This window comes from Choloepus didactylus, chromosome 14 (genome assembly GCF_015220235.1).
Source record: "Choloepus didactylus isolate mChoDid1 chromosome 14, mChoDid1.pri, whole genome shotgun sequence".
In the NCBI taxonomy this organism is placed as follows: Eukaryota; Metazoa; Chordata; class Mammalia; order Pilosa; family Megalonychidae; genus Choloepus; species Choloepus didactylus.
In genome coordinates this window covers 11,829,413-11,849,002 of record NC_051320.1, presented here as the reverse complement: position 1 = coordinate 11,849,002, position 19,590 = coordinate 11,829,413, and the positions used below count along the sequence as shown (strand labels likewise).

Genomic DNA, 19,590 nt, shown 5'->3' with positions numbered 1-19,590 from the left:
ATCTAATTTCTTCCTTTTATATTCCAGGTAATCAAACCTGTGCTAATATGAATGACTTATCAAAATCATCCAAAACCGTGGTGGATACATTGAAAGATAACATTCCTGCTAATCAAATATGCTACATTCTGGGTAAATTTTCTCTGTGGCATTTTTCAGGTTGTTTATATCTTTTATGGAAGTGAATTTATTAAAATTTCAAATGGCACAGGGCTTTATAGGAATCCCATTTATTAACACTCCTTTATTTATTAAAATCAATAAATAATTGAATATATGCTATTATGCATACCCTCCTTTGTATTACAGCTGCATTTTGTACATTTTGCATTCACTTTTATCTTCTGAATGTAATTATGAATTCATGACTTCACAGTCTCAACTTGTTTCAATGAACCATTATGACGATTATCACTGTTATGATGATGACCTCCCAGCCTAGCCAGTGAAAGCCCCTTTAAATTCCCTCCTTTGTTTTCTAGCACTGCCCTTGACATTTTTGAAGCATTCATTGTTTCCATGCAACAAAAGGATATGCCACACCAATTCTGTTTTCTCCTACTGAAAGACATGGAATCTACTGACTTCCCAGGTATCCTGATTCTTTTTAGTGGTATGTGTTATTATGGACAAAATATGGGCACTAGGGGGTGAATGGGAGGTGGTGGTGGGTGACAATGCTGACAATTAGTGGTGACAGATGAAACAATATACATCTTTTTAAGGTCATGAGCTTGCACTAAGTTTTCCAATTTAACACAGTAAGTTGCTACCCCTACTTTTTGTTAGAGTGTATGATTACATCAGCCACTAAGGCCTACACTTCACTGTTTCATTCTCATGATTAAATAAGAAGTAACTATTCTTTAAATCCCAATTTCTACAGATCAGAATACTGAATTTTGGAAAGTATTCATTTAGGCCTCCATTATTCAGTAAAGTAAAGTAGAATCAGGAATCAAAAACACAGTTATTAGAATTTCTTTTAGGAAATATAAGTCTATTGAAATTGCTGTAAATTTATTAATGTAAATTATTTGTATGGTTTGGCAGCAGCTATGTTTTTGGTCAGACACCTTTAGACTGACCCCAGCATTCCAAAATGCTGCCGAGCTGTGTCTGGATGTGGGTCTCTTTCCTTTGGTTTTGTGTAGAACTTAATGAGTCCCTTTAATTTATATATGGTGATCTGTTGCATCATATTTTTGATGCTTGCTATCAGTAAATATTCTCTTGTGTCATAACTATCAAAATGATTTGTGTGCTGTCCGGGCATCTGTCTTACTTTGGCTAAACCACTTGCCTCAACACTGACCTTTGTCCTAGTAAATAATCAGCTTTCCAGCCCTGGGGCAAAACTCCCGTCTGGGGCCACCACCACATCATACTCTACACCTTGCCCCAAACCCCTAGCCGGCCCCAAATGATAAATTGACCCTCCCCACCCTCCTTGACCCCCAGACCCTTTCCCTTTACGTACATTTGTTTTAAACTAACCAACGCTTGGCTCCAGTGGGAAATGTACTAACCTCCACCATGGACCATGGTAAAGGCATCACCCACGCCTTGCTCTGCCTGTGTGCACACCACCTGCTGAGTGAACCCCGGGAGCTGACTGCACTTCTCATCAACCCCTCATGGTACCCCTCTCTCAGGGAAATGTGTGTAACAAACCATTTTTCTCATGCGTTATGGCCTTGGTTTCCCCTTGAGTTGCACCTGACCTCCACAGACCCAAACTGAAAATTCAGCTTAACTAATTAGAAACATCTTGTTTTTAATTCCAGAACACTTTGGTTTACTTTTTGCTCTCGGTCCACTACTCTGCTTTCTTTTCTCCATATTTTTTTTTCCCTCTTTTTCTGTTCTGCAACACCTTTTGGGTGTGCCCCACTTCCTTGATTCAGTCTTCGGCAATGCTAGTCTGCACTTGTCTGATTCAATTATGAATTTTCATTCAAATGCTGAGTTTTTCTTTCTAAGCCATTCCCAGTTCCACCCCTTGTTCTGCTGTGTCATCTGCTATTCTCTCCTTACGGATCTTCCTGTGGATTCATGGAGGCTACCTCTTCTCTTACTCTTGTAGGATGCCAAACAATCTCCTGAACTGTGCATTTCACCTCCTCCTAATTCTTCCCAACTCCAATCCTCCCTGAGTGCTCTCCCTCTGCCCCCATCTCGAGGGCTTAATTCCTGAAGACTCTACTTCACAGAATGTTCACTGTCACTGCCCATTTCCTATTTTCTCCTCCATGGTGTCTGGAGTTTGCAGATGTGTCTTGCTTTGGGACCCTGGCAGTAAAGGTTTCTTCTTGAAAAAACGCAGAGCAAGTAGTAATTCATCCCTCTAAGGAGTTCTTTAGGGGTCAAGATACTTAGCTGCCCTTTTCCCAGGGGGCTAAATCAAATTCAGAGAACAATCCAGGGAACATACCACTCACCTCACTACCTTTTCTTGGGAGTCTTGCTCTCGTGGAGTAAAGCTGAAGCCTGAAGCTCTAACTCAGCTCTTCTTAGAAGGTATTCTGGCTTCAAGAGGTCTCTTAGTCTGAGTTTACCTTGTTGACATTTTTCACAGTTCAGAATCTTCATGTTTGTCATGAGGCAAAAATGCCGGTTTTGAATAGAAAGCCTCAATCTAAATGAATCTGATGGATTTATATAAAATAGCATTTCTCAGGGGTGAGGGGACAGGAAATCTCCTGTCAGAACAGGGCACCATTAGCATAAGGTTTATTTCAGCTACAGTTTGCATTTTTGCCAAGACACTATTTATTGAAACCATTTCACAGTTGAGGAAATTGAGCTAAAGTTGCTTGTTCAAGGTTGCATAGGAAGCATGCAAATTAAGAATGCAAGTCTCCAGTGCACTTCTGGTTCAAAACTGTCAGTCAAGTTCATTTCAAACCAAGGCAGCTTAAGATGACCTTGGTGTAAAATGGTGACCTAAGCAGTTGTTGTTAGCATATTTCATCTTTGCAGTGCTAAAAATGGTTGGGGATCTGCGTGTTTGTTTTTAGTTCTCCTAATTTTATAGAAAAACTATTTGTGGGGCTTTTAGGTTGGTCAAGTTTGATGTAAGAAAATACAAGCTCTATAAGGGACTGTCCCATTTCCCAATTATGAAATGGATTTAATTGTTTTTTGTGTGTGAAAATAAAACAAAATAGGCCACTGTTGATTATGACTTACTCTGTCAGTGGAATTTTGTAATACTACAACCCAAGTCATAAAAATTAAAATGAGGAATACATATTATTTTTAGAGGAAAATGTTTTACTTTCTGTCTGTGTGAACACCAGTAGAATTAACAGATGGAATAACGAGCTGTTCCAGAGTCATTTAGCAAGAAAAATATCTTCCTATATAAGGGAGGCAATTGTTTAGAAAATTTATTGTGACATAATCCCCTCTGTATTAAATATGGCTTTATTTTGCATAGAAAATATACTATTTTCCACAAAGTAGCAAACCTTTTCTGTCCAGTTTTTATTAATCTGACCCCACACCTTTCAGTACCGCTCCCACTGTTCCCTGCCAAGCATGTTCCTTTCCATGTTGGCTTGTTCCTCAATAGCTCCCAAATATTTTATGGGCCTTCCCCATCAAAGTATTTCCTTCTACCATTTTCCAGGCACCACACATCCCTCCACCTTTCCAAGCCCTAGGCAAAGTTCCAGCTTGATCTGACCTCCTCCAAAAGCCTTTCCAAGACACCAGTCCTGAACTGCATTGATCTCCTTTGTCTTTGGATTCCTCCAGTACTTAATCATTCAGTCATTCATTGATTCAGTCAACGAGTCAGTTGTCCAAAACCATTTATGGTGAGCCTATTACATGCCACACACTGCTCTAGGCATTGGGGGGTGGGGGATGAGGGGAGAGTGATACCTTCTAACAGGTGAGATAGACAATAAACAACAGTGAGAAACAAAGCAATGGCTTGCTCAGTCCTCTACAGAGACGGCGCAGGGGGTCACTGTAGATGGGATGGCCTAAGAAGATGATATTCAGGCTGAGCTATGAATGGCCAAAAGATACTCTGGTGGAGATTAGGAGAAGGCCTTGCAGGCAGAGGGGCCAGCTCATGCTATCTTTTAAAAGATCGTAAGTGAGAATGGGCTTGGAGTGTTTAGATCTGGGACAGAAAGAGTTCATGGGCTGTTGTGGCTCAGGAAGGAGCAGAATAGATGGAAGACAAGGAGGTAGACAGATGCCATCAGGCAGAGGTGAGAAGCACAGAAGGGTTTTAAGCAAGAAATAACATACTGAGATTGTGTTTTTTAAAGACTGCTCTACGAAGAAAGGATTGCAAGGGAGCAAACGAGAAAGCAAGGGGAGTATTTCAGAGACTAGTGAATTAATTGGGGTGAGAGAAGACAGTGACTTTGCTTGGGTGGGGGGTGGGCATGGAAATGGAGGGAAGGGCCAAGGACTCAACATACATTTGGAGGCACATTCTATGCCACATATTTTGTCTTACTATATCCTCAATTTCTTGGACTGAAATCCATATATTCTGCCTTGCTGTTTTCAGGTTAGAGATTAGTCTACTTGAAGATCAAGTCAGGAGGGTAGTTTTACCTTTCTCCTGGTTTTTGTTAACATTATCCATTTGACTTCAAGCAGGTATCCCATCCTTCAACCCTTCGGTACTCTTTGCTTTTTAGGACTGTTGGCATTTTCCACATCTCTGTATAAGGGTGTAATCTCACTGACAGCCTTTTTGAAGACAGCTGCTTTTCATTTTTATGTTCTTAAATATGTCCTTTGAATGCATTTTAGGACACAGTTTTCAAAATTTTAGTTCATGAAAGGAATCTCTTTTGAGACCACAGTGACTTTATTAAATACTTTCGTCCTTTTTCTTTCTTGGAAATTGTTTACAATTGGAGAAAAAAAGTGTTTAATTTTTAAGAATCTATCTTTTCTTTATTTTTAATTCAATTTTATTGAGATATATTCACATACCATACATACCATGCAGTCATACAAAGCGTACAATCAATTGTTCACAGTAGCATTATACAGTTGTGCATTCATCACCAAAATTAATTTTTGAACTATTTTCATTACCACACACACAAAAATAATAGGAATAAAAATTAAAGTGAAAAAGAACAATTAAAGTAAAAAAGAACACTGGGTGCCTTTTGTCTTTTTTGCCCCCATTTTTCTACTCATCCATCCACACACTGGGCAAAGGGGAGTGTGGTCCATATGGCTTTCCCAATCACATTGTCACCCCCTCATAAGCTACATTTTTATACAATCATCTTTAAGATTCAGGGGTTCTGGGTTGTAGTTTGATAGTTTCAGGTTTTACTGCTAGCTTTCCAATTCATTAGAACTTAAAGAGGGTTATCTACATTGCGCATAAGAGTGCCCACCAGAGTGACCTCTTGGCTCCTTTTGGAATCTCTCAGACACTGAAACTTATTTCATTTCCTTTCACATCCCCCTTTTGGTCAAGAAGATGTTCTCCATTCTACGATGCCAGGTCAAGATTCCTCCCCAGGAGTCATATTCCACGTTGCCAGGGAGATTCACTCCCCTGGGTGTCAGATCCCATGTAGGGGGGAGGGCAGTGAGTTCACCTGTCAAGTTGGCTTAGCTAGAGAGAGAGGGCCACATCTGAGCAACAAAGAGGTATTCGGGAGGAGGCTCTTAGGCACAATTATAGGCAGGCCTAGCCTCTCCTTTGCAGCAACAGTTTAAGAATCTATCTTGAGCCAGATTCCCCAAGATTTCACATTTATACCTGTGAAATAACTGAACTAGGACTCAGACATTATCACAAAGCTAGTAGACAAGAGATCTAAAGTGTTAGAGTCAAATTGGGATATACAAATATTCTAGAGGTTTATATTCATGTTGTATTAAAATTTCCAAAGTAGTAATACCGCTAGAAGCAAAGACAAAATATTCATGTCTAGACATAAGTTAGTCCCCATTATAATCATTAGCTACAAGTGAGCCAAATATGAACTATCTTTCTGAAAAATATTAACATCAGCAAATTGAACTTTAAAGCAGGCATCTATTTTTAAAATTTAAAATATTAGAACTGGGGTCCTTCATAGTCCTTCTCTCTCCTTTAACCTTTCCTCTCCCTCCCTCCCTGGCGCGCGCATGAGCTCACACACACACACACACACACATACACACACACACACACACACACACACACACACACACATTGTTGCTAGGAAAATGCTCCAAGAATTAAAGGGCTGGGAAGAAACTAAGAAAATAGACCATCCTAAACAGTGAAGAAAACTCCAGACTTCCTTTACAATCTATCTTAATATTATCATCTCATGTTAGGAATATTGCTACCAAGCTATGTTGTCTAAGTGTAACAAATCAATATTGGACCCATTCATAGTCTAAAACATTAAAAAGTGCACCCTTTCCTTGAGTTGTTGCAAATATTAACTAACAGTTAACAGGTTATTTCTTTATTTCATTGACTAGAAGTATAAGAAGAGAGTTTTAGGGCATAGTTTTAACTTGAGAAATTGGCAACAAGCTATTCTAAGCCTAAGAGTCATTCAACAGGCATGTCAAAAAATTATCTTGAAAATAGAAGGTCTTTCATAAACCACATGATTTATGAAATAACAACTCAATCATCAAAGACTTCTCTGCAGGGGGTGGCAGTGGTGCTAGGGTGGGGAAGGGAAAGCTGTGTGTGTCTCTTAAATTACCTAAACTACAAAAGAAATGGTAAAGCATATATTGAGGTTCTTTTCTTAGGCAAAATTTCCACTGTTTTCAATGAGACCAAGGGACACTCTTCTCGCATTTCATAATCAGAGACAAACCTCTCCAAAGAGAGGAACAAAATGGCAGAAGCTATTTGAGTGGCATCAAATATCAGCTTAACAAAGTTAAAGTTCTACCCAGTGAAAGAGTGTTGAGTAAACCAGCACACCTGAGAGAGAGCTTTGAAAAACACAATAACTGGGACTCTTTATGATCCCACCTTGTGGGCAAATTAATGGGCTAAATTCCATGTCCAGTACCTCCCCCAGCATACGGCGTCTTGTTACAGGGCCTCTTCTCTATGGAGATTACTTATTTTCCTGTTTCTTGGTGAGCAATGTGAAAAAATACACTTGGTTTTATGGTCTAATGATTACCCATCATGGCACCTTATTTTCTATAGATAACTAAACCACCACTCAGTCAATGTTACATAGAACTGTATTCTAAAATACTTCCAAGTTACTTAGAATTATTCTGAGATTTTGTTTTTCCATTTTTTAGTTAGTTTGTGTGCTCTCTTTTTGTAGACCGATGTCACAGTAAAGCTCTCCTCATTTTTGGTATTCAACGAATTTCTGGAAGACTTTCAGAGATCCATTAATTTTTGGAATTACAATAAGAAACTGCCTTACATATGTGCCTACCATATCTAACAATTCTAGCTTTTTTCACTTAACTCTAACCCAGTCTTAGAACCAAAACCAAGTCAAGATTCAAGCTGATCTAATTCTATTATCAATGACAAGAACCACAAGTGCTACTGTTTGTTGCAGGAAGGAGATTCTCTGCTAAACACTTCAAATATGTTGTTTCAAATCCTTACAACAACCCTTTGAGATACACATAATTCTCCTATTTTACTCCATCTCCCCAGACAGTGTGACAAACCCTGAGGTCTGAGTTTCCTTTCTTAGCACACTGGACAGCTGTCATTAGCTGAGTCTCTGAGTCCAGCTAAAGGAGAGCAAAATAGATTCCACTGGAACCATGTAGCTATTGATTTGATCACCTACTGTTACTAGACTTAGGAAACTGCCTGAGACAATTCAGGTATAATTTGAATTCAATGCCTAAGGCTTCACTTTCATGCTTGATCTATGACTCATCTCACTGTCCTGCAGGCTATGAAAGTTGGCCAGGATGGCCCCTAACACCTCCTCACCATTACTCACAATAAGATTCTTACAGAAAATGAGAGCAAAACTCAAATTTGACTTGTGGCACAGAACTGTTGATACCAATAAAATCTGTTGGCCAGATGGATTAGTAAGAATGAGTTACCACAGGCATTTAAGAAACTGAAATAACTATGGCAGGCAGCTGCTTGAATCTTTGGAAGAGTTTTGAGAATACAATTCCTACTTTCTTTCCTTTCTAATTTGATAGATTAGATAGATGGATAGATAGATATAGATAGATAAGAGAGAACGAAGAGAGGAGAAAGAGAGAGAGGGGGAGAGAGAGAGAGAGAGAGAGAGAGAGAACCTAGGGTTATATACATAAGAATCTATTCTTTTGCCTGAGACCCAGTAGAATTACAGGAAGGAAAAAGTCACGTGTTCTTATAAGGCAAAGGAAAATAGAATTGGAATGAATGCTTTAAAATAAAATTAAATAATCTTATAGCTCCTTCTAACATTGATTATTTAGAGACTATGCATGAGGCTGAGATGCATGAACATTAATCTGTGTATTATCATATGACTGGGGCCAATACAACTGGCAGAAAATACATGAATTTCATAAGCAAACAAAAATTGTGCAAATATACACATTTTCTCATTGTATCAATCTTTTCTGTAAATATTTCTCTTGGTCTTGGTATAACATGGCTGTACCCACCCTGTAATTTATAGACTAGCATTTGAGAAGAGGATACAAAATGTCCTTGAAACTGAGTACACAAATAATGGCTTATTTAATAACGTGTTTTTATTAAATTATAACTGAGCTACCCACTGAAGACTCCCAGTCAGGTCTTTGGTAAGGAACAACCAAAAGAAGATACTTGCCAAATACTGTAAAGGAAGAAAATGAATTACACACAAGCTTTCAATTTGAATTTATCTCTGCAATCCTGCATTTACAGAAAAAATGTCGCATCACACTCGGTCTATAAACTTGAATCGATGAAAACTTGGAAACCTCAGGGATGGTTCCTCCAACTCAGACTTTGGAATCCCTTGATTCTACCAATAAAACATGGCTGGGGACAATGTAAACTTTAAAACATGTAATTCTCCTTTTTGTAGAACTCACAATCCCAACTCCAGTTATCATTTCACACATATGTGAGGACCTGTGTCTGGCTGGAGCTGAGGACTGAGGAAGCTGTGACAGACCTGACAGATACGAGCCCTCCACTCGTGGAGCACCGTCGGATGAGAACATGGAGCTTAAAATGGTGGTTACACATGTGATGAGTGCTGCAAGAGGGAGCTGTGGAAATACGTATTTTATTACTAAAGTTACAAAGAATGTACAGTATGATGAAAGTAGGCTTTGGAGTAATTGATGCCAGGAACGAGCCTGGCAGGAAGGGCCTATGATCTGGATGGTGCAGAAATGCAGAGATGAGAAGACAAGGTCTGCCCTGGGTTGGCACTTCTGCCAGAGCTGTACCTCTGCAAGTGACAGCAAAGCGGAAATGGATAGACCCATATATTACGTGTGATGGTTAATTTCATGTGTCAACTTGACCAGATTACGGTGTCCAGTTATTTGGTCCAGCACTGGTCTAGTGGTTGCTGTGGAAGGATTTCTAGATGGGATTTGCGTCTACAATCAGCTGACTTTAAGTAAACGGGGTGGGCCTAATCCCATTAGTTGGAAGGCCTTACGGCAAGAACTGAGGGTTAGGGTTAAGGTTAGGAGTTCTACCACACCAACTCTCTCAGTTTCCAGCCTGCTGGCCTCCCCTCCAGATTTCAGATTTGCCAGCCCCCACAATTGTGTGAGCCAATTCCTTAAAATAAATCTCTTAATGTCTACCCTGTTGGTTCTGATTGTCTGGTGAACCCTGACTGATAACACCAAGGAAGAGCACAGGACAGTAGTTAATGTGCAGGGCTGACTTGATTCCGACTGCCATGGCAAGGGAAAAGAGAAGCCAGCAGCGGCTGGTCTCAACTCTGCTTAGCACAGAGCTAGCTATAGTTTTTAAGGGGCACAAGAGAGAAGAGAAATGGGGAACTGGAAGATTACTGAGAGGGGTTTGGGGGAGGTAAGACAATGGGCCTATGAAAGGGGTCAGACAGTTGTGCGGTCTTTCTGAGAACAGAGCATTGGCTCATCTTAGGTAAGAGCTCAGGAAGGGGTCAGGGGTCCATCCAGGGGCATAGCCTAGCATTGGAGAAGTACACCCTAAAATTTGGACAAGTCTCTGGTGCAAAGTTTGGACAAGTATACAGGGCCAGGCAGAGTTTCTTGCAAAGATTCATGATAAAATATGCTTGTCAAACCAGGGATTTACCCTTCCCTGAGCAAGGCCTTATTTTGGCTCTTTGAAAATGAGCAAAGAGGAGGAAATTTTAGGACAGAAAGAGACTTAGAGACTGTTCGATAAGGGTTGATTATACTACCTCTTTATTCTCTGTTATACAAAATGACACGTCACAGCATTCAAATATTGCCATCCTGGTTGTAGCCTTCAATGCACAGGTTTGATCCTTTTAAATGCCTCTGCACAGATTTGAACCTCTCACCATCGGCTGGCAGAAACAAAGGGATTTTGCTGCTCATATAGGTTCTGCCTCAAAGTCAGAGGGATGGGAATGGTGCCATCTTTCCCGCTCTTATATAACTGACAGCAGTAATGGCGAATCGTGGATCTGCTCTGTCTGTCCGGACAGTTCCTTTCCTTTTCTTTGGCAGCATCATTAGACACTATGCTGGACGGGTATTTAAACAGGGGGTTTCTACAGGCACAAATGTGAGGCAAGCAGTACGCGCTTCATTTACTGCCATAACGTGAAATTTATCTTTCTGAGAAAGGAACACGAGCATCTTGGTGGGACTTAGTAGACAACAATTGTTAACAGTTGATTTATTTCCAACTGTTTTCTAATAGAAAAGAAAAACTAATTCACTCTATGGTGAGTTTCAAGAGGCCTCATTCCTAGGAAGGGGAATTGGTATTTTTTCTAGAACAGCACTTTGAAAATCAAATTTAATAATATTGATGATAATATGATGATGATAATGCCCAAAGCAAAAAGAATGGTGGAACTTCTAAAAAAAAGAAATCTGTTTAAAAAGTGCTCACCTGCTATAGGTAAAGAGATTTGTTAGGCAATGGTGTCATTCAAAGGTGAACAAAACTCTGTGCCCTCAAACACACAATGTAGTCATGGGGATAAGATAAAGATCCAAGTGACTATAACATAAAATAAAATGATTGCCCAAAGATTAGAACTAAGTACCATAAATGTTCAGAAAACTCCCTTCTTAAAATCTTTATGCTGGGATCAAAACAAACATCAATTCTCTCAACCATCTTCTCTCACTGATTTTCTTAAGGGAAACAAGGCACGCGAGTACATAAGTCATTTAAAAATATTGTTTGGTAGTCATTTATTCCAAAATAATTAAAAGTGCTTGGTGGTGCCAAGTATAAATTATGTTGATTTCTTTCTAAAAATCATGGCAGGGATTTTACGGGTATTTGCCTAAGCATATGGTGAGGTGTGTGCATTATTTTGAAAGGTTGAGCATACATGTGTTCAAAACACATATGTACTCTCTGGTTGGTCAAAGTGGTCATCAGTCTGGATTTTCTTCAGTTTCATTTACTTTCAGATAAGGTCATACATTAAAGGCTCAGCAGTATTGACTTATTAAAATGCTACTGCTTGCCAGCTGGAATCCTGTCAAATAGTTTTCAGCTTTCTCTTTCACACTGCAACTCAGAGGAAAATGTTCTCACGATCACACTGTATCACAAGTGGCTTTCTTATTCCCACCTTAAGTACAGAGCTGAAGTTGCTACTGAAATTTTCAGCATCAACCTAACCATTGCAAATGGCATGCAAGCAGTTTTTAGTATGAGGGTATGTTGCACAAGCTACTCTAGTAGAAAGTGCTTTTGTTCCTAGCAAAGCCATGGAACAAAGTATATTTTTATTTCTTCTACAGTACAATGGCTGTGAAAGAAACAGTCATCTTTACGTGCAGCATGTCTTTCTAGCATAGCTTGAAAAAATACAGAGAATATGTTTGAATTTAAGGATTTTATGAAAAACACAGTCTCCCTACTATCTATTTACTGAATAAATCTGACTTTTGCATAATTCAAATGCCAGCAGTAGACTCCCTCTTTTCCAGTGAATCTCTACTGCTGATGCTATCTCACCAGGCTATTTTGATGTCACATGGGAATTAGGCCTCTTTTGGAAGCACATACATAAATACCACTGATACTGATCCAAGTTTTGCATTGCAGAGTGAAGAAAGAGAATTCATGAGTAGAAATATGGGTTGTTGATTTAAGATAGGATAAGGTATGAGCAAGCTGGATGTACATCTAAACTTTAAAAAGATTTCCAAGTTAATAAAAGAAAATTCCACTGTGTACAGGCAAATCTCAGAGGTATTGCAGGTTCAGTTCCAGAACACCATGATAAAGTAAATACTGTACAAAAGTGAATCAAAATTTTTGGTTTCCCAGTGCGTATAAAAGTTATGTTTACATGATACTGTAGCCTATTAAGTGTGCAATAGCATAATGTCTAAAAAGACAGTGTACCTTCCTTAATTAAAATGTGACAGAGACACAAAATGAGCACATTGTGGGAGCCCCAGGCCCAGGACCTTCTCTAAGGGCCTTGACGACTGTGCACACAGCAGCTTGTGTGTCTTAGGTCACTTAAGGTTTGACTTACTCTCCTTGTGAAATCAGGCCTCTGGTGCTAAATGTAATCCACAGCTCACTTCCCTCCGGGAACTACCTCCTCCCTGGAACTCTCGGAGACACTGTGATAATTTTTAATCCCCCCCCCTTCCCTGTTGACAACAGTCAGTCCCTCCCTCCCTCACAAGAAAGACCCTGCCTGAACCCGGTCTCATGCTTTCATCCTAATCCTTATCAACCACTCCCTGGCACCCCCTGTTTTCACGGAAGATCTTTACGTTGAGCTCTGAAACTGCTGCCATTCAGAGCAGCTCCTGAATTCAGGGCAACGTGACCGACTTCCCACCCTGTAGGTAAGCCCCAAAATAAAAGCTCGTGTCTCAGAACATGTCCAGTGCTTTCTTTAGTCCTTCAGCTGCAAAAGCCCCTTGGGCTGTGACACACATGCTGTTGGATAAACGACGCTGACAGACTTGCTTGATGCAGAATTGCCACAAACCTTCCATTTGTTAAAAAAAAAAAAAAAAAGGACACAATATCTACAAAGCACAGTAAAGCAAAGCACAATAAAACAAGGTAAAGGCAATGAAGGAAGCAAACATTATTGCCCAGAGTTTAGAAGTAAAGACAAGGACATCTCAGTAAACTCATATACTAAGTAAAGCAGTTTGAAGTAACAGATGAAACCATTTGGATAAATACAGAAACTTCAAATATTTGGTAGACCTAGAGCTTTTAGTTTCATGGATAACTTATCTTCATTAGCAGTATAAAATTACATTTATTATTTATTTATGCAATAGGAGAGAGAATATTAAATACTGATAGACGTAAAGAACTTCTAGGCTTTAGTGTAGTCTCTGAAGTTTATCTAGGGCAAATGGGGTGTGGCCATCAAGAGCTATTCCAGTAATTCAATGGGCAGAATTTTCCGATAGAAAAGAAGAATAAATAGATAAGTGAGCAAGTGGAAGTCAATGTCTGTGCATCAGACCCTTCCAAATTCTAGAGGGTTATACCCATGCAGGAGTAAGGTTTTAAAGAAAGAACTGGTAAAAGAATGAAGTCAGAAGAAAAATTAAGGATAGGGAGGAGGTCTTTGGTCACATCATCTTTATTTGTTAAGAATGCTAATGATGTACTTATGACCTGCAATGGGCAACTAGATATCCTAATCCAAATGATACAATCAAGAATTCTTAGAGGTCGCAGTCATGAACCCTGCCCTCTCCAAGTTTTCAACTGAAGCATTAAAATAAAAACCATTCAAGGCTTAGGCTGATGGAAAATCTGTGCAGGATGTGAGGAGGTACAGATAGTCTCTTGTGTCCACACTCACTCTCTGCAGCTGAAGGGATGCTGGACAAGGAGGCAAAGCAAATACATCTTATCACAGGCACACTGGACATCCTAGGAGAGCTTTATGGAGAGTCGGGAGGGGCAGTCAGGCCAGTTTAGGGGAGTGGAGTAAACCTCCAGTTTATTGAGGGCAAAGGGCTTCTTGAAGGGTCTCGAGTAGTCCACCTTTACCTCCTCCCATTCTGAGAGGAGGGAGAGGTTTTCATGCGCCTCGGTGGACCCCACATCCTTTAAGTTCTTCACTTGGTTGTTGAAGAAGAGGTTTCAAGACCCTACGCTCAGATATCTCTCTCGACCCTTAGTCAAGGGATAAACTGAAATTCAAAACAATGAACAGACACATAATCAGAAACTAAATGTCCAAAACATGATACGTTGACACTCATGAAGTCGAAGAAGTGAGTGGAATTGGAGAGATGACAGCCAAGTTGCTGCGTATTTTATCAAGGTCAGACTCTAACCACCATGATTTCTTCCAGCTGAATTGCTCCCAGTTCTGAAGAGTTTACTCTTTGAAGGGCAAGTGATGCCCTCCTGTCCAGTTCTTTGGGATTTGTTCAAGCACCTCAGTTCCTAACTCTAATGGGCAATATGATATAATGAAAGACTGGAGTTTGGCAGACCTGAATCCACAAAGGGGTTTGACCACAGCTCCACCATAGCAGGTGGAGAAAATTTAATTATAGATGTATATAAACTACCTAAAACAAAACCTGCACCTTTGCAGGTGGTAAATAAGCATGAATTAAGACACTCTATCCTCCAAACAAGGAGACATCTCTGACATCCAAAACCTTCCTGTCTTGTTTAGCTTTCTCTCAAAACCTAATTCTGCAGCAAATCAGATTTTAAAGACAAAGGCAACTTAAATTGACACACTCCTAGCTTATTTGGGGCACCGCAGTATCAGATTTGGTAACCTTAACAACATATTGTATCGAGGTGAAGATCCATCTCTCCTTCGTGTCCTTCTCAAGCACCAAATGTTCTTCCTCACTCATTACTGGCAGCATTTTTTTTTAAAAGCACATTTTTTGCAAAAAATCAGTGGACTGGAAGGAAATGGGGGAAGAACATATTTACTAATCCTTAAGTTTCTATGATGGCCAATTTTCTAGTTCTGTCTTTGAAACCATCATCAAATAGTTTGTAAACCTAATTTTCTCAGTTATGAACTATTAAAGCACTTATGTTCACATACAGCAAGGTGTATAACTTGAGGAAGTCCATCATAAATGTGTCGGGGTGAAAAATGACAATTCTATCAAAAATTTCAACCCTAAAAGCTAGCACCATATTGTTTGCCAAAAAGAAGTTATAATTCTTTGTTAAGATGCAGCCAGAGAAATCTTGTAATAAGCTATGGCTTCTTGTTTGTTTTAATCAGGCACACCTAGGATAAACGCCCATGTTTCCACATTGAGAAGAGGCTCATCTTTAAGCTCTCTGACTGACTCCATGCTGAGGTAAAGAACAAAACAAAGACACTACATTCATTACCCTCTTCCATTTCTGGATTAGTGTGATGATGGTTAGTTAATACCATGTATTCACTTGGCTAGGTTATGGTGTTCAGTTGTTTGTGCAAGTAAGTTCTGTGGCCTGATCATTACTGTGAGGGTATTTAATAGACGGGTTTGCCTGTGTATCAAATGCAAACATTTGATTGCATCTGTGGCTCATTGCTTCTACAAGCAACTCTCTTCAGCAATGACAGGATTCTCCTCATTCAATCCATTGCAGGTCTTAAAAGCCAGAATTAAGGATTTCAGAAGTTAGAAAGAAGAATTCCTGCCTCTGTTTTAGCTAGCCAGCTTCTCCTGTGGAATGCAAGTTCCTCTTCATTGGAGTTTCCAGCTTGCAGCCTGCCCCATGGAATTTGAACTTACCAATCCCCATGGTCATGTAAGCCAATTCCTATAATAAATCTCTTAATATTTATATGTATATATCCCACCAATTCTGTTTATCTGGAGAATCCTGACTAATACTGATGTTCTGCAAAAGACTGCGGTAGACTCTACTCAGAAGAATCAGTAGTTTTCTTTCAGCATCTAACTTATTACCTGGAGGCTGCTGACAAACACACACTTGATGAGCTACCCATAAGGTAGCTCACCACTCACAGAGTTTCAGATGTCTTATAAAATGCCTGGATTCTCTAACAGCCTGGAAATCACTGACAACATTCATTTGCCTTCTGTAGCACCTGCAGACAATGAAAAAAATCTTGAGAAATGAAAAGCATTTCCACTTCATGAGCATGCAGCTGGTGTCACTGCCAAGGATGGTATAACTGATGTACCGACAGAACATCCAGGCTCCAACCGAGCTTGCTTGCACATCTATAAACTCAGTCAGTCTTTTGAACAAACTCCAATTAACTTGGCACAGCTGCACAGGGTACAATAAACAACTGGTAAAGACATTTATAATAAGAAGATTCAAGTTATGGGTGTGAAAGAAGCCAGTGTTTATTTTATTTTAGGGTTATTTTATTATTTTTATTTATTTTTGTACTTGCACTTCAGTGGAAAAGGTAAGAACACTGAAGACCAATGTTCAAACGCACTGAAGAATGTCAGGGAAAATAATCCTGCTGTAATAAGATTATTCCATCTGAAAGAGAGTTTAGACTTAGAAATAACCCCAGTCAGGCATAATTAAAATATGAACACTTTTATTGCAACAATATTCATTAGCTGGTTTAAAAGGCCATGGCAGAGAAAAATCAGGAATGGTTGTAATAACTCTATCCCTAGGATTTTCTGAAACAACTCAGTATTAAATATTTTGTTCAGTTTTCTCTCAAAATCCAGATACTGCTGTTGTACCTTGTTGATTCTGCCTCCTTTATCAGGGTTTCTGACTAAAAAAGAATAGCTGAAATTTTCTATGAGTATGTGTTTTTCTAAAATAATACTTCATATTCTTGGTTATCTACCAAGTGTAAGAAATTGTAGGAAAGGACTTGGTTTGGTTGCCAGTATAGTTGCTGCTGAGATTGGGGTTTAACATTTTATATTTGAAAGACATAAGGAAGCACAGGGGGAAAAAAAAGAGCCATGAATCTAAAGAAAGCCGAAGAAATTTTCTCCCTTGAAGGTAATAAGTTACATTGCTTCTGTAGAAGTACACTTCCAGCACACCCTCATCACAGAAGTCAACGGCTGTAGAAGATTCTGCTTCAGCCAATCCCAACAGAGACCTACAGATCCTTTCTTCTGTGCCCTCAAGCATTTTTTATTTTTACTGCTTATTGGGGAATTCGCTCATAAAACTTCTGGCATCTGACCTGTTTCATGTGTCTATTTCCTTTCGTTTCAATGCAATTGTTTCTTATTTTATAGTTCTGCACCTTTCAGAAGTCTCAGCCCAGTGTTGACCACCCCATGTATACACTCGCAATTCTCGCTGAACTGCACTGAATTGAATAACATCCTTTGAAGACCCAACCTTTAGAAGGAAGAAACAATTAGCTCTTCCTAAAATGCTTTTTGAAAAATTGTATGAGCCATTTTGTTTAGATTTTATCCTTTTTCCTAAATACTTTGAAAGGGTTTCCCTGATCTCCCCTACTACAAATTAATATTTGAAGTTCTTCTTTCTTATTGAAAAAAGCTTGTATTCTTAACCATTTAATGCTTTCTATCAAATATCATGACTAAACAGTCTTTTAGAGAGCCATTTCCTTATAGGCTGGTTTCACCTAAATCAAGACATACTGAAACACGCCAAATGCTATTTAATATTGTCAGAGAAGAAGAAAGCATAATAAATACTATTCCAAGGATATTTTAACTTTACTGTCTTGAAGTTTTCCCTTGAATCTGACAAGCTTATGCTGTATATTCTCTTCTCAGAGAAAATGGAGAACAGTTGGACTTATGCCTCTGAATAATATTGTATTTGCTTGACTGTGGATACTGAGTCTCAATACATCATTAAATTTTTTATATTGTCTTCAGCTCTTTAGTGACTATAGTTCTACAAAAATCTAATAAAAAGGAAATAAATAAGTCTGCCTACACATCTAGATATTCCTAATTGGAGGTCAGAGATGTAGCGAGTTGGAAAGAGTGTCATTCTCACCTTTACAATAAAAAAAACTTGGACAAATGACAAATTAACAACTTTTCTTGAGAAATGGGTTCCAGGGTTGAAAACCAGCCCTAACGCTGGAGAGAGATAGGCTTCTGCAGGGTAAAACAGGCTAAAGCATTTGCTTATCGGGGCTGACATCCTCAGATACCATGTAAGTCAGTCAAAGGATTAACCTGAAAATTTTCAACATATTGCTACAGGCTGGGTGTGGGAAACCATGAGTGTTTGCACCCTCTTGCAGACTTTTCCTCTGGGAATTCCACCATGATGTTGATTCCCTCATGATGTTGGCTGGCAGTAGGGAGAGAAGCCACTGCTGAAACTCTGCCCACACCCATCTTTCTACATCCCCGTGGAACAAAAGATCATATCTGCATGAAGAACAGATTTAATTTGCAGAGGGAAGAGCAAGAAAAACAGTCACTTGGGAGCAGTAGTGGATGCCCACTACAGCTGGGACAGGGCAACAAGGAAGAAGAATCCTCTAACCCTGGGTCAGGGATGGGAATGTGAACAGCCGGCTATGTCTGGAATAGGGCAGGAAAGCGTGTGGGAGTTCACAGAGCCTGCATAAGTCTGAGGCTTAAGCAGAACAGCAGAGAACATACTCCTCCCTCACCTCATACCACCACATTCACAAGAGTCGAGTAAAAACAACAGTGGAATACAGCTGGGAGAGCTGCCACAGATTTCTCTGGGGAGCAGCTCAAATCAAAGGCCCAAAGCCAAATAGGGAGACCCAAAGCCAGTTGGGAAGAAAACATTTATAAAAAAATTTTCTGGCAAATTAGCCCACACCCTAAACACAAGGTATTACTAGTAGATTTGTAGCCTGTTATGGACTGAGGGTAAAAATAGCAACAACTACTGACTAGATTAACACAAATTCCCACATTAATGCCCAGCAGAAGGAAAGGCACGCTTACCTCCAAACAAACAATATTTACCTCAGTATCTAATGCCATATACAATCTTGTGCTTTTTCCATCAAAAAGCACAAGGCACAAATAAAGGCAAGAAAAACTAGACTCTGAAGGGACAAAGCAATATTCTTCAGAACCAGACTCAGAAATGACATACAGGTTCACACTATCAGGGATGGAATTTAGTTTTGATATATTAAAGGCTGTAATGGAAAATGTGAACAACATGCAAGAGCAGATAATCAGTTTCAGTAGAATGATGGAAACTATAAGAAAGAGCCAAAGAAAATGTTAGAAATCGAAAAATAAAGTAACAGAGATGAATTCCTTTGACAAGCTCATCAGTAGATTCAATACTGACAAGAAAAGAATCCATTGAATTTTACAGAGGTTCATAGAAACACAAAGAGAAAAAGAAGAATCAGAGAATCTAAGATCAATCAGAGCATATCACAGTCTTATATGTGCACAATTGGAATCCCAGAAGAAAGAGAACAGAAATATTTGAAAATACAATGGTCACAAATTTTCAAAATTAGTTACAGAAACCAAACTGCAAAGCCAGGAAGCTCAGAGAACACCAAG

General features: G+C 39.3%; 1 protein-coding gene across 1 annotated transcript in view; it reads right to left on the bottom strand.

The window, feature by feature from the left end:
• The window catches only part of RP1 (RP1 axonemal microtubule associated), a 351,706-nt gene that overhangs the window by 55,929 nt on the left and 276,187 nt on the right, over positions 1-19,590 (bottom strand). The gene's annotated exons all lie outside the window — the stretch shown is intronic.